The sequence below is a fragment of the Pundamilia nyererei genome, unplaced genomic scaffold, assembly GCF_000239375.1.
Source record: "Pundamilia nyererei isolate P.nyererei 1_Seehausen unplaced genomic scaffold, PunNye1.0 scaffold00136, whole genome shotgun sequence".
Classification (NCBI taxonomy): Eukaryota; Metazoa; Chordata; class Actinopteri; order Cichliformes; family Cichlidae; genus Pundamilia; species Pundamilia nyererei.
Window position 1 is genome coordinate 1195311 of NW_005187537.1, and position 12693 is coordinate 1208003.

Genomic DNA, 12693 nt, shown 5'->3' on the forward strand with positions numbered 1-12693 from the left:
GGAACCGGTTCTCAACAAGAACCGGTTTTCGATACCCATCCCTACCCGTGATGGCATATATGATTGTGCAGTTCTGGAGGAACCAGAGTACTTGAGCAACAGTGACAGGAACACTACCTGAAAGCAAAACTATTCACTTTTTTGTTGTTTTGTTGTTGTCTCTCAAGTGCTCCTGTTGTCACTTTCATTAGTAGTTGAATTGGATTCACAGCAGCTTTTGCTTCATAACCAGACAGAACGACAGTTTGAAGTTTAACTTACTTTGTGTTATACTGTTTTGTTTTTGTTTCCTGACTTCTCTTGGCTGTGGGTTTTCCACAGTGCCTGCTCTCCTCCTCTGGGTGGAGCCTTCATCGTACCTCCCAGGATTCCCACCTGAAGCTAATCAGACCGGCTGTATTTATGACCAACGTTCTCTACCAGCCTTCGTCAGAGTATCTGCTAACTTAGTCGGATCACCAAACCTTGCCATAACCTCTCACTCCTGGACGCTGGTCTCCTCTGCTCACTCACAGCTGGTAACGTTGCTTTGCATGCTCTTTAGCTTCACCTGCCTCCCTCCCTGCACCTCTGCCTTGGATTCCTTGGAACAATTCTCCACTGACCTACTCACTCAGGCCACTACCTCATGCCCCCCCTCTGGCATTAGTTCACCAGCTGACAAATGCCCTAGACCACCAGCTCTCCAATCACAGTTTGCCTATCAGTCCTGTGCGCCTGTATCCAGTCGCTCAGCCCGGAGCGCACTGTTCATATATATTGCATTTAATTATTCCCAGTCTAGAATATCATAGCTCATGTTAACTATTCATAGGTTTGTTCACAGTTCAGCTCATGCTAATCACTCAGTCTTGCTCAGAGCTTTAGTTCTTTATTTCCAAGTTGCCTTATATGAAAGGCAACTTGGAACTTGTTTCTCATATACACATATCTATCGATCGATTGATAGATAGAAGATCTCTATAGATCTATAGAAATATTTAAATAAGATCCACAACTTCTTCTGAAGGCCTTCGAGAGGTCATTAGACATATGTGATAACAGCAAAGCGAGCACCTAATCAGGAACCCCAATTCCAATTTCATGGATTTTAAGGTGTGATAAATGTAGGGGTGTACTCAGTTTTCCATGTGATTGTTTGGTAATGTATTTACATTATGACGTTCAGTAGAAATATCACATCATTTGTCTGAGCAAGTCACTTTTATTTACAAGAAATGTTTGTCCAGATATATCAAAGAAGTTAATTATTGCCATGAACTGTATTTATTTATATATATATGAAACCTAAATACAAAAGCTGCAAACTCCACAGCTACAGTTGTTTCATACATTATGCTTTTCAGACCCATACAATAATTTTTTTATAGAGTTTTAATAACCAGGGCAGTAGTCCCCAAACCATATACTGTCATCTAAACTTGAAAAGAGTTGCAGATTCTCTTCCTAGCTCATCCCCAGTCCTTTAGTGGTTTATTCTCATCTTAACCTTGTATTAATAGTTCATTCTGTTTTCATCAAACATGCTCTGGGCCTAATCCAAAGTGACTGTGTGCTCTCCCTCACTGCACGTCCCCACCGTGCTCATTCCCTTCTCTCTCTGCATCTTCATCCAACCCCTCCTCTAAGCCGCTGATATGCAATTATGCAATTCAGAAAAAGGACAAGTGTGTGACCTTCAGAAAACATGAACTGATTCCCTCTCCATGTGTAATCACACTTGACTGAAATCGTTTTCATTCTGTACTATGATGTCGTCCCAGTAAAAGAAGGAGAGTGTAAACCATGACCCACAGGTTAGTTTAGTGTTACAAGGAAGGATTCAAATCCTGATCGTTTTTGACAGATGTCAGCTGGGCTGCAGCTACCGACGTCACCTTTTGCCTGAGGGATGACATCCCCTGAGACAGAGTGGCACACACATGCAGTCGTGCCATAACTTGTCTGTCATCTCAGTGGCACAGAGTGGGTGTCTGGGAATTTATAACCAATCTCTTTACTTGCTGTCTTGCTATAATGTAACCCTGCTTTTGCTTTAGGTCTAGAGCACCACAGAGACCAGCTGAATAATGTTGCATATCTTTATGTTTAGTGGCTCCCAGGCAAGAAAACCAGGTGGAATAGAGGCTTGTATGAATTACTCATGAGTGTAAAAGTGTAAAGTGCATGCTTTCGTTCTTTTTCTTGCTCTTTTTCTCTAACTCGCTTTCTTCATTCATTTTTTTTCCTTGTGTTTTCTGCCTTTTTGCAGTCTTCTCCAGTCCTGCCATGTGTCTTTGTGAAGTCTGTCCCAGACACGTCCTCTCTGACCAGACAGTGGAGTCATTTCTGTGAAAAAGGTAGGCAAACAGACTCACGCAGCCACACACATTAAGGCTGGAGCATATTATTCAGAGGTGCCCTCTGTGATTGGTTAATCAGCAGACAGTTGGTGTTTGCCCAAATCGTTCATCTTTTATGTGCCGTGTTCCTTTTTCAAAGTCATTCAAGTTATTTTTAGAAGGAGCTAACTTCATAGAAAAAAATAATTTATTAATAATAATAACTTAAAAACAAAATTTTGGTGCTAAGTTGTAAAAACAAAATTGCTAAATACATAAAATTTTGGAGGAATATTGAGGAGAGGTAGAGGATATATTCAGCAATGGATGCTATGGAGCTGAAAGGTAGGACTTTAAAAGGGAGGCTACAGAGAAGGTTCATGGATGGAGTAACAGAGGACATGCGGAGCTTTAGTGTGATAGAAGAAGATCTAAGAGATCGGGTGAGATTGAGGCAAATGATCCAGGAGCAGCTGAAGAAGATGAAGAGGACATTATATTTTGGAGGATGTTGATAAATAGTATAATTACAGATGCATTAGGTTTTCTAAAAAAAAAAAAAAAAGAAATGTTCTGACTGAATGCCTACTCCCCTATTTCACCATGAAATGCAATGTTCCTCCGTCACAAAAGGTTAGCAGCCTTGGTTGAACATCGAGCATCGTCGTTTTTTTCCTCTGTTACTGTCATCCCTCTCTGTGCTTTAAAAATAAATAAATAAATAATAATAGCAAAATATGCCCAAAATGTATTCAAGAGTCACGCTGTCTGAAAAGATGTGCATGCATTGGAGCATTCACTCAGGTGCACATGTAGTTCCGGTGCTACCCAGGCTAAAAACAAGTGGTATTAAGTGGACCAAGAGGCTGTTGTTTACACCAGAAACCTCAAATTGATTTGCTTATTGGATACCTGATTGCATTGCTCTCAATTTAACCGTCCAAGATGAAACACCACTGAAATTCAAAGTTAATAGGCATGATTGGAAGCACACAATAATCACTTTATAATCACCTGGTGTTTTCTATTCGGGTGTAACAGTCAATGTTCAAAGTGATTCTACATTGATTTTATTTTAAGAGCACTGTCTGGTTTCATGTTCACCTCACAGCGCTGATGCGATACATGTCCTTCCATCAGAGAAATGTAACCCCAGCTCATGTACTCAAGCAATAGCAGCAACCAAATACACTGGATCCACATGTCTATATGGATGTAGTCAATCAAAGCGAGAAAGAGAAAGAGGTGGGTTTAATGTCAAGATATTGATTAGAAAGTGAATCCACAAACATCTGTTACCTATTCAACGTTTTTCCACAGCAATCTTATTATCACTTCCCATTTCCCTGATGTGTCATTGATCTGTTGCCTCAAATGAATTGTCTTAACGTTATAAAACCCATTCATATTTTTCATCAGTGTGCCATAAGTGCAAATGGTTTTAATGTGTTGGACAAACACTCAGAATAACAAATCGCCCTGGCTTCGGTGAGGATGGCTAAATAGCCATTAGTAGGGGAGAAAAGCCCATAAAATCATCCTCTGATAGATGTCTTGGGTGTGCTTGGCTGAAGCAGGCGCATGGGTTTTATAGGCACGAGCAGGGGAGGGGGGAAAAAAAAGCCACTAAGGGAGATGAATGGAGAGCAAAGACCGGTGAGTAGATGCAGGATATGATGGAGAGAGCAAACAGGAAAAATGTCAATATGCCGAGCAGACAAAAGGATGGAGTCTGGCGGGCCGGAAACTCTCTACCCCAGCCTCTACCCTGAAAAGTGTTGTCCCATTAATGTCGCCCAAGGGCTGTTTTCATGCTGCAGCCAAAGTTGTTGATAGTGTGGTGGAGGGGGAGCGGGTTTGCATTCCTGCTGTCATAGCTCAGTCTCTCTCCACTTGTCTCCGCAGTGAGAGACAGGAGCAGCAGGCATCTGAATTACCACTACATGGTGAGATGATTTCCTCTCTCGTGATGCTCTTAAGAACCCCCCCTTTTTTTTTTATCAGGATGCTCTTTACAACATTGCCGGCTCTCTTACTCATTGTCAATCTAATTACTCTGACCATCTGTAAAGTGGCTGCGTGATCAGTCTGCTATGATACCAGCGCAGAATGAAAAAGATGAATGGGAACTATAGAAATTCGATTTGACTCTATAACATATTAGATAATTCTAACTTCAGCATGAAGACTTAATGGTCAGAACAGCCTTCTGAGTCAAACCCAGCGACACAGATAATGCTCGAGTTAAGTGATTCAAATGCATCGTGTCAAATCAGCCATTGTTTAGTGTGTGTTCCTATGTGTGTGAAGTGTGTTATCTGTTTGTATGCACCAATTGTGAACGTGCATGTGTGTCCTAGGGGTGTTGAATAAGTAATGCAGAGGCGCCTAATGAAAGATAATGTCTAGTTAATGATCTGTCAAAATGAAGTGTTTGGTTATTGAAGAAGGGATCATCTCAGGCTTTAATTTCCACCCTGTGACTCATATTGGAGGATATTACTTCTATGTACACACATATTCACGTGTACATATAGTACACACAAACAAAAGGGAAAAAAATACAAATACATTTCAGTGCAGAGTGCATAATGCTCAGGCTTTGCCAGCGAATGCGGGTTTGTTTGTGCCTATACGAGAAGTGCCGAAGCATCTCATCAACCACTTCAGCTGCCTGCGGATTAACAGAGGAGATGGAAAGAGAGCACAACAGCCAAACCACCCATAAATGGCCATCTAGCCAACAGCTATGGAGGAAGGATTAGCCTCTGCTTTATTCACCACACATAGCTGTCAGGAAGAGCCCTTACTGCTAAGCTTGGCAACAGCTCTCCTTCTCAGTGGGGCCAAGCAGCTACAGAATAATTCTGATTACTTGAAGTAATGAATGTTGCTGTGATTTACTATAAAGAGACTGAACCGAAACAATGCACAGTCAGGCAGGCCACAAGTGAATGGACTCTTGAATGAAAGACGAGCTAAGAGACAGCACACGTTAAAGTGGATAAACACTGATAAGATGATGAGTGAAAACATGCACGTGGCTTTAAGCAGGGAAAAGAATTGTCAATGAAGAGGTCGCACACAGGTCTGAAGGGCTATTTAATTCTGAAAAAGAGCAGATAGTGGAGGAAAGACAGATGGGAATGCAACAAAGATTGACTGAGCTTCTCTTTGTGTGGCTGGTTAAATTTACAATTAACTAATTCATCAAAATTTTAATCTCTACTTATATCAATATGTAATTTCAGCTGTTAAATTAGGCAAAAATAAAATGCATGCATTTCTTAGGCCAGTTTAAAAAAATGATGACAGGCGACCCACGGAGGTAATGTCTGACACGAGCACAAACAGAGCTAATAAACAACATTATGAAACTAACCCGTAGTAGATGGATTAAATTGGAGGGAAACACAGAGGCAATTGGTGGGTTGCCTCAGTTGAAACATGCTTTTTCAGGGAAAGCAAACAGGATGTTGCTAGACAGAAAGGAGAACAACCCACAGAGTGGGGGAAAATGATGGAAACCAACGCAGGCACAGGACAGAGCAAGATACAGTAGATTCCTTTGATTTGCTGATCAAGATAAAAGTCATGCATCTTCTAAGACTAACAGAGAAAAGGAAGTGGTGACTATATTAGGAAATGGCAGTTTATGTATTACAGCTGGTACATCAGCTTGCAAAAGCAGATGTCCACATGTAATAAGTAACAGAATAATAAAGTATGAAAATTCTACCACTCAAAACTGGAACACAGACAAGCTATATCATGTACTGTATCAGATAACCACATGAAATATTCTCCAAAAGGCACCAATCCCACAAAAAGGGTTTAGAACGTGCAGAGATGAGAAACCAATGAGCTATGGCTACCAGTGTTGGTGTCCGCTAATACTAATCGTAGAAACCTTAAGCTCTGAAGCGGTTTATATCAGAAAGTTATAACATTCAACATCACCAATCTGAAGCAAAGGAAAGAATTTGCTAATCCACCAAAGCTTTTATTTAGCAAGAAAGCTGCATAAAAATGAAACACTGCTCCTTAAACACAGCTGCATAACCAGATTTGGATGAACCCATTTTCCCCACCTTGTCCAACATCTAGTTATTGCCTACCATGTGACTCCTGAATCCAACTCCTGGGGTCTGGTTTAAGCACAAATCAGTCAGTCTTCTCCACAGAGATTAGCGGTATTGCATCCTGTGCTATTGCTGCTGCTTAACTTCTTTGGTTGTCTTTTTAAACTCACTAACTTTAAGCTAACAAATGCATGTAGATTCACTTAATTTTACTCGATGTTATGCCCGTTTCCCATTGTCATTTTAGAGATGTTGCTGCTGCTCTCCAAAACAATAGTGCCAGACAAAATACTGCATGTGAAATTTTCATTTTATTTGTTTTCATTTATGACAACATATCTCAACACATACTTATAAAATTTGGTGAAGATATTTGGGGTGGCTGTGGCTCAGGTGGTAGAGCAGATCAGCTACTGACTGGGAGGTTGGTGGTTTAATCATTGGCTTCCCCAGTCTGCATACCAAGTATCCTTGGGCAAGATACTAACCCCAAGTTGCTCTCTGATGCGTCCATCGGAGTGTGAATGCTTAGATTGCACTTAAGTATAGAAGGAAGTGCTTGTATGAATGAGTGCGAATGGGTGAATGAGGCATGTTGTATACAGCGGTTTGAGTACTCCGGGAGAGTAGAAAAGCACTATATAAGAATCAGTTCATTACCATATTTATCCGGTTCAGTTGCCACACTATTAATCCTAATGACTTTTAAGACTTTTCCTTTGGGAGATTCACATTCATGCTTCTGAGAAAAAAATATTCAAACAAACTGCCATAAAATGTGGTTCAGACATTCATTCCCTCTTTAGATGAACTATAGTAACTCTGGTCATCTTTTTCAGTAGCAGTTCTTTGGTGGATGACCAAAAGCCTTGTGAAGCAACAGCATTCATTCAAGCTATGCTTCACACAGTGTACTATTATTATTATTATTATTATGAATGGAAAATAAATGCAGTGAATATATCAGTATCGTTACATTTCCTACTTCTTAATTATTTAACAAGCTGAGATTTTTATGTTTTTTGTAACTGATAATATGCTTGTTTTGTCCATTTAAAAGGAAAATTGGAGCAACATCTCTAAAAGCTGGTTTAGTGCTAGGCAAAAATCTCCTCTTGTGGTGCCTGAGACACAAACTCCAAACCATAGCTGCTCATTGCTGATTGGTTCATTCACACTGACCACTGGCCTCCTAATCAAGTGAAACCTTCTGGATTCTGTACATACATAAAGACTTATACTGACAGACAGGATATTAAATCAGGGCTGGCAGAGCACCTGTTTATAGTATACTTACTGTGATGGATAAGACACACGGTGCAAGTCTGAGGGAAGCTGTCTGATCATTTTAGAGTAAAAGACATGAATTTTGTTTTCCCCTCTGGTTATTTTTCCCTGAGGCTCCACCACAAACTTGGGTTTAATAAAGATAGGGAGCCACAAGTCACGGTCCTCCAGTGCTCCTGTGCTGGCTAGCTCATTTCTATGTTTTCTCTTCTCTTTATTGCTCGCCCTCTCTCTCTTACTATTTGTCACCCAAAACCTGTCTCAGTGCTGGTGACTGTGCATGTTTGTGTGTTAATCACACCTGTGTTTTCAGGGGCAGGTCCTCCTCTGGTGTCCCAGCCTTGCATTCTGCACACCTGGAAGTAATGAGCTCACCTGTTAGCAATTATCTGAGTCCCATTCTCCTAATTAAGAGGAGGGAAGACCCTCAGTTGAAACCTGATTGTTGTTTTTTTCCCTGCAACTTTATCTTAGCTTCTGTTCGTCTCTTTGCAGAAACCTGGAAGTGGGAAACAGTGAGTTGCTGAGAGAGAGAGATTTCTGTGGATGTGTCTGTGGGACCCTTGCCCTCGCTAACTGAAACTTCTTTGTCTTGCACGTTTAACTATTGTAAATAAATATTTTGAACAATTGTCCCAATTCTGCACATTGAGTCCAGTCTGGACCACTATGACAACATGTTGCTTTCTGCGCACTTTTTTTTTTTAATCAATAAAACTGTTTCAAATGTTTGTGTTGAATCTTTCTTGTCTCATGAATGCAGCTTTTCATTTTTTCTCGTAGAGATTTATTTATGTAGATGTTTTCTGATTTCAGCCTGCTTCCCATTTAATCATTCTTTCAATCACACAGCTCGAAACTTTGCCGTAGTCTATTGATTCCCAGGCGAGTATGCACTGTAATCAGTGTGCTTTGCTATCCATAAAGGCTCCATCTCTGTGTGTTGTCCCACTTAAGATTGGCATTTTACTTTGTGTAGTCAATAATATTATAAACTAGTGGCGTGTCATCACTTTAATTTATGGAGACTGTGTCCCTCATTGACAACGGGGAATTTAAATGGATTCCCTATCTACTGCAGTGCAACCCAACTTCTGCCCCAAGGCTTCCATCTGTCCTTAAATGCCACCACACTGTGTGTGCGGGCTTATAATGACCTAGCAGTAAAGAATGCACATGGGATATATGTGACACCACTGGCAAAGCAGAGGAGCCATTTCATTGCATCTCACTGACTCTCACAAATCATTTGCAGGCTGAGGAGGTCTACTGCATCCTGAAGAGCTGCCATCAAAAGATTTCTTAAAACAAATCTCATGTAAGTTGAGATCAGATAATATTTTAATGATCTAACCTTTCTTAGAATGAACTAAATCTACACGGATTCCACTTATCTCAGCTATTTTCTTTTATTTCTAGTCTTAAACAAAATCCAGTCAGACGCTCAGATGATCAGCATTCAGCTCAGCACCCTCCTGTACCTGTTGTGAGGGGAGCGGTGCAAGAGCCAAGCTGGCTCAGGCTTCCTGCTGTTTCCTCCCACAGGGCAGAGTTATCATCAAACAGGGACACTTCACTGGAGTTCACCCGATCTCTGTCACCTAACCACTAGCTTAGTGCCACATGGCCACACAGACTGAAGATTAGGAGACAGATCTATATGGAAGTAGTAGATGTAGTGTTAATCAAAAAACAAGAACACAAGAAAAGCTAGCCCCAAATATACCCTCTATAATCATGCTGTTGCAGATTTCTTTGTTGTGAACACACACAGCTCAGTTAACATGATTTTGGACACAATTTTTGTTATTTCAGTTGGTTATTTGATGAATATTGCCTTAAAATGTTGACTTTCAGCTTCATTTGAGGGACTGGATTAAAAAAATCTAATTTATTATATAATATTGAACAATTCTCTATTGTTAAGGATTCAAAGATAATTAAATGATAATTTTTCATTCTTTTTCTAAGAATTAGTTGGACACAATGTGTTTGTTCATGAGTCTCTCTACCTTTAGTTTTGCCTACAGCGAGTTAATTAGGTTGAAAACAGGTGAATGGCTCACTTCACTTCTTTATCTCCAAAAACTTTGAGGATTCTTTTATGTGCTTTGCGTCATTGTCCATCTAAACTTTGAAAACTGTAGAATGAATTTTGGTGTATTTGATTAATATAAGCACAAAGTTCAGGTGTGTAAACTTCATCATTTATCTGCCAATTAACACCATTTATCCAGGCAATGGATGATCACCTCATCACACTGACACCAGAGTATCTTATAGATGATTTTGCACATTTCAAATTTCATCTTCATTTTTTCTTTCCCATTCATTTAGTACAGGCTAATCATAGTATCATGTGTCCAGACAGGAACTGTGCTCTGTTCTGAGCCCCTTCTTGTTTGTGGTGGTGATGGACGAGTTCGCAGATGAAGTGGGGCAGGATTGTCCATGGACTATGATACTCGCAGATGAAACAGTGACATATAGTGAGACCAGGGTGCAGGAGTAAGAGAGCCTGGAGAGATGAGGGTATGCTCTTCAGAAAAAAAGGAAAGAAAGTCAGGAGAAGCAAAACAGAACACGTGCATGAATGACAGGTGTAAAAGTGAAGCTACAAGAAGATAAAGAAGGTAAAGAGGTAAAGTTAAAGGTAGATGAATTTAAATACCTGGAGCCAAATATCCAAAGCCTCTGGAACAAATGGTAAATGTTCCAAGTGGGTTTTGTTTTTATGTTTAGGTTAGGGTTGCTGTAAGCTATATTTAGGTTACTCATGTCAGTTTGCTTATGATAGTTCTTAATAGCATTAGCTAACTTCTTGGCTAATACTTCCTGAATTGCACAGGCAACTGGATTAGTCAGTTGCAATGCTCATCCTGGACCATGGAAAGGATCCTACGATCATTAAACACTGCTGTCTTCTGTGTATGTCCAGGCCATTTATGTTGCCAAACATTTTTCTCGGAATCTACCAAACTATTGATTTTGGACACTTCTGCCACTCCTGCTGCTCTCTTTGATGGATTTTTGGGGGGTATGTTTTTTCCAGCTTCTTTGGCTTGCATTGAGGATACCTTTGACCAGGTGTTGTGGTTTCACAGCTACATCTTCCCAATGCAAATGCCACCTTTGGAATCATTTACAAATCTTCTACCTGCTTTAACATCAGCAGTCTACATGGGTTTTACCAGCATAGCTCTACATGTTAAGTTTAAGATAGTAGAGAAAAAAAATAGAAAGTTAAAGCTTCTGCAAATGTAACTTAACTTTTAGACCGTCATTACTTTCAATAGATGTTTTATTCCATAGGAGAATTTCTTATTTAGCACTTAACAATGACTTTTCTCTAGTTCAAGTTTCCCTGTAAGCCATGACATTCATTAGCATCCTTTAAGTCTGGTAAGTCATTAGTTGCATGGAATTAGCCATAGCTGGTCCTTTAATAAAGCGCCAGTGTGACTCTAAACCTTGTATCCTTTACTAGCTCTTTATTCTTTAGTCTTTCTAACACAGATTGTGACACTTTTTACCCAGCAGACAATAAGAAGATGTCACACAGTATCAGAGGTGGTGTCTGTCCCACAATCAGACACACACTGTCAGTTGTTAAAAGCTGCTCTGGTTGATGTAGCAAACAGCCTCACACACAGATGGCAAAATCAATCATGAAAATCTCTAGAAATACACACACACACACACACACACACACACACACACACACACACACGTATATGTATATAAGCGCATTATTTATGTGCACATATATATTTTGCTCTTAGCATAAACAAACATTACTTTGACTAACGCCAGACTAATGATGCAGTACTTTAGACAGTACATGCAAACATAAGCATTCTAAAATAAACAGTAATGAGAGTCAGATGTATTATTACCCAGGGCAGCCATTAGGCAGAGATTTGTGGGAACACTGTTGTGACGAGGGGCGGTCATCACAATCAATACACCAATTCCACCATACTCCCTCCCATTAACTCCAGATATTTATGCCTGATTTGAGGAGCTGTGGTCGTTTGTTCTCATAATGCAGATGCAAAACAAATAAAACCCCTGCACAACAATGTCCAAGCCAAAGATATAGCCAAAGAGACCAATTAAATATTCTTGTTTATACAGAAATGTAATTCAAATTCAGTGCACACTAGTGCTATATACATCTACTACATCATAACCCTGTGAGCAGACTTAAAGAAAACTGGGACACTTAATAAATCCAAAGGAATTAAATATATTGAAAATAAATTAAACAATTCAAAAGGCAATGAGGCAAAATTGTGCACAGCACCAGGCAAATTTTCCAGTGGAAGTTTTTTGTTTTTGGTGGTTGGATGTATATAAAGGGAAATTTAAAAAAATAAAAGAAAGATCTAAGAACCCTGATTTCACATGTCTTGAAGGATGCATAGGCTCAGTGAGGAGAAGAAGAAAACAAACAGGAAGAAAAACGAAAGGAGAAGGATGGCTGCCAGGGGTGAGGAAGAAAGACAAAGTGAGAGAGCCCGCAAAAGCAACAGTAGTGGTGTGATAAGGGAGTAAGCAGAGCTCAAGGCTTGAGATGACAGGTAATCACTCACACACAATATGTTCTGACAGCACAAGAAACAAGTCAGAAAGGATCCCCCACGCAAACAAGCAGTACCACTCAAAGTGACACATGCATGCAGGCATTCCCACACAGAATCACGCAAGACAGTCCTCATCGATTGTAAATCAGAGACTGGCAATATCAGAGAAAAAGAAACACCAATTTTCTCCTTACAAGTTGATTGTTGAAACTCAGAGGATCCCAAGTATTTAAAGTGTCTGTTAATGACTTTTAATGTACAGTATTTAATGGTTTGCAGGTTCTTTTTTAAGTAGATACTGATGCATTAGGTTCACGACAAAAGATTCGAAACAAGCCTGCCTGGCTTGTTTCGAATACACATAATTACAGTTAGGCAGGGCTTTCACTTGGTACAAATAGGCAGCGAGTGTGTCTA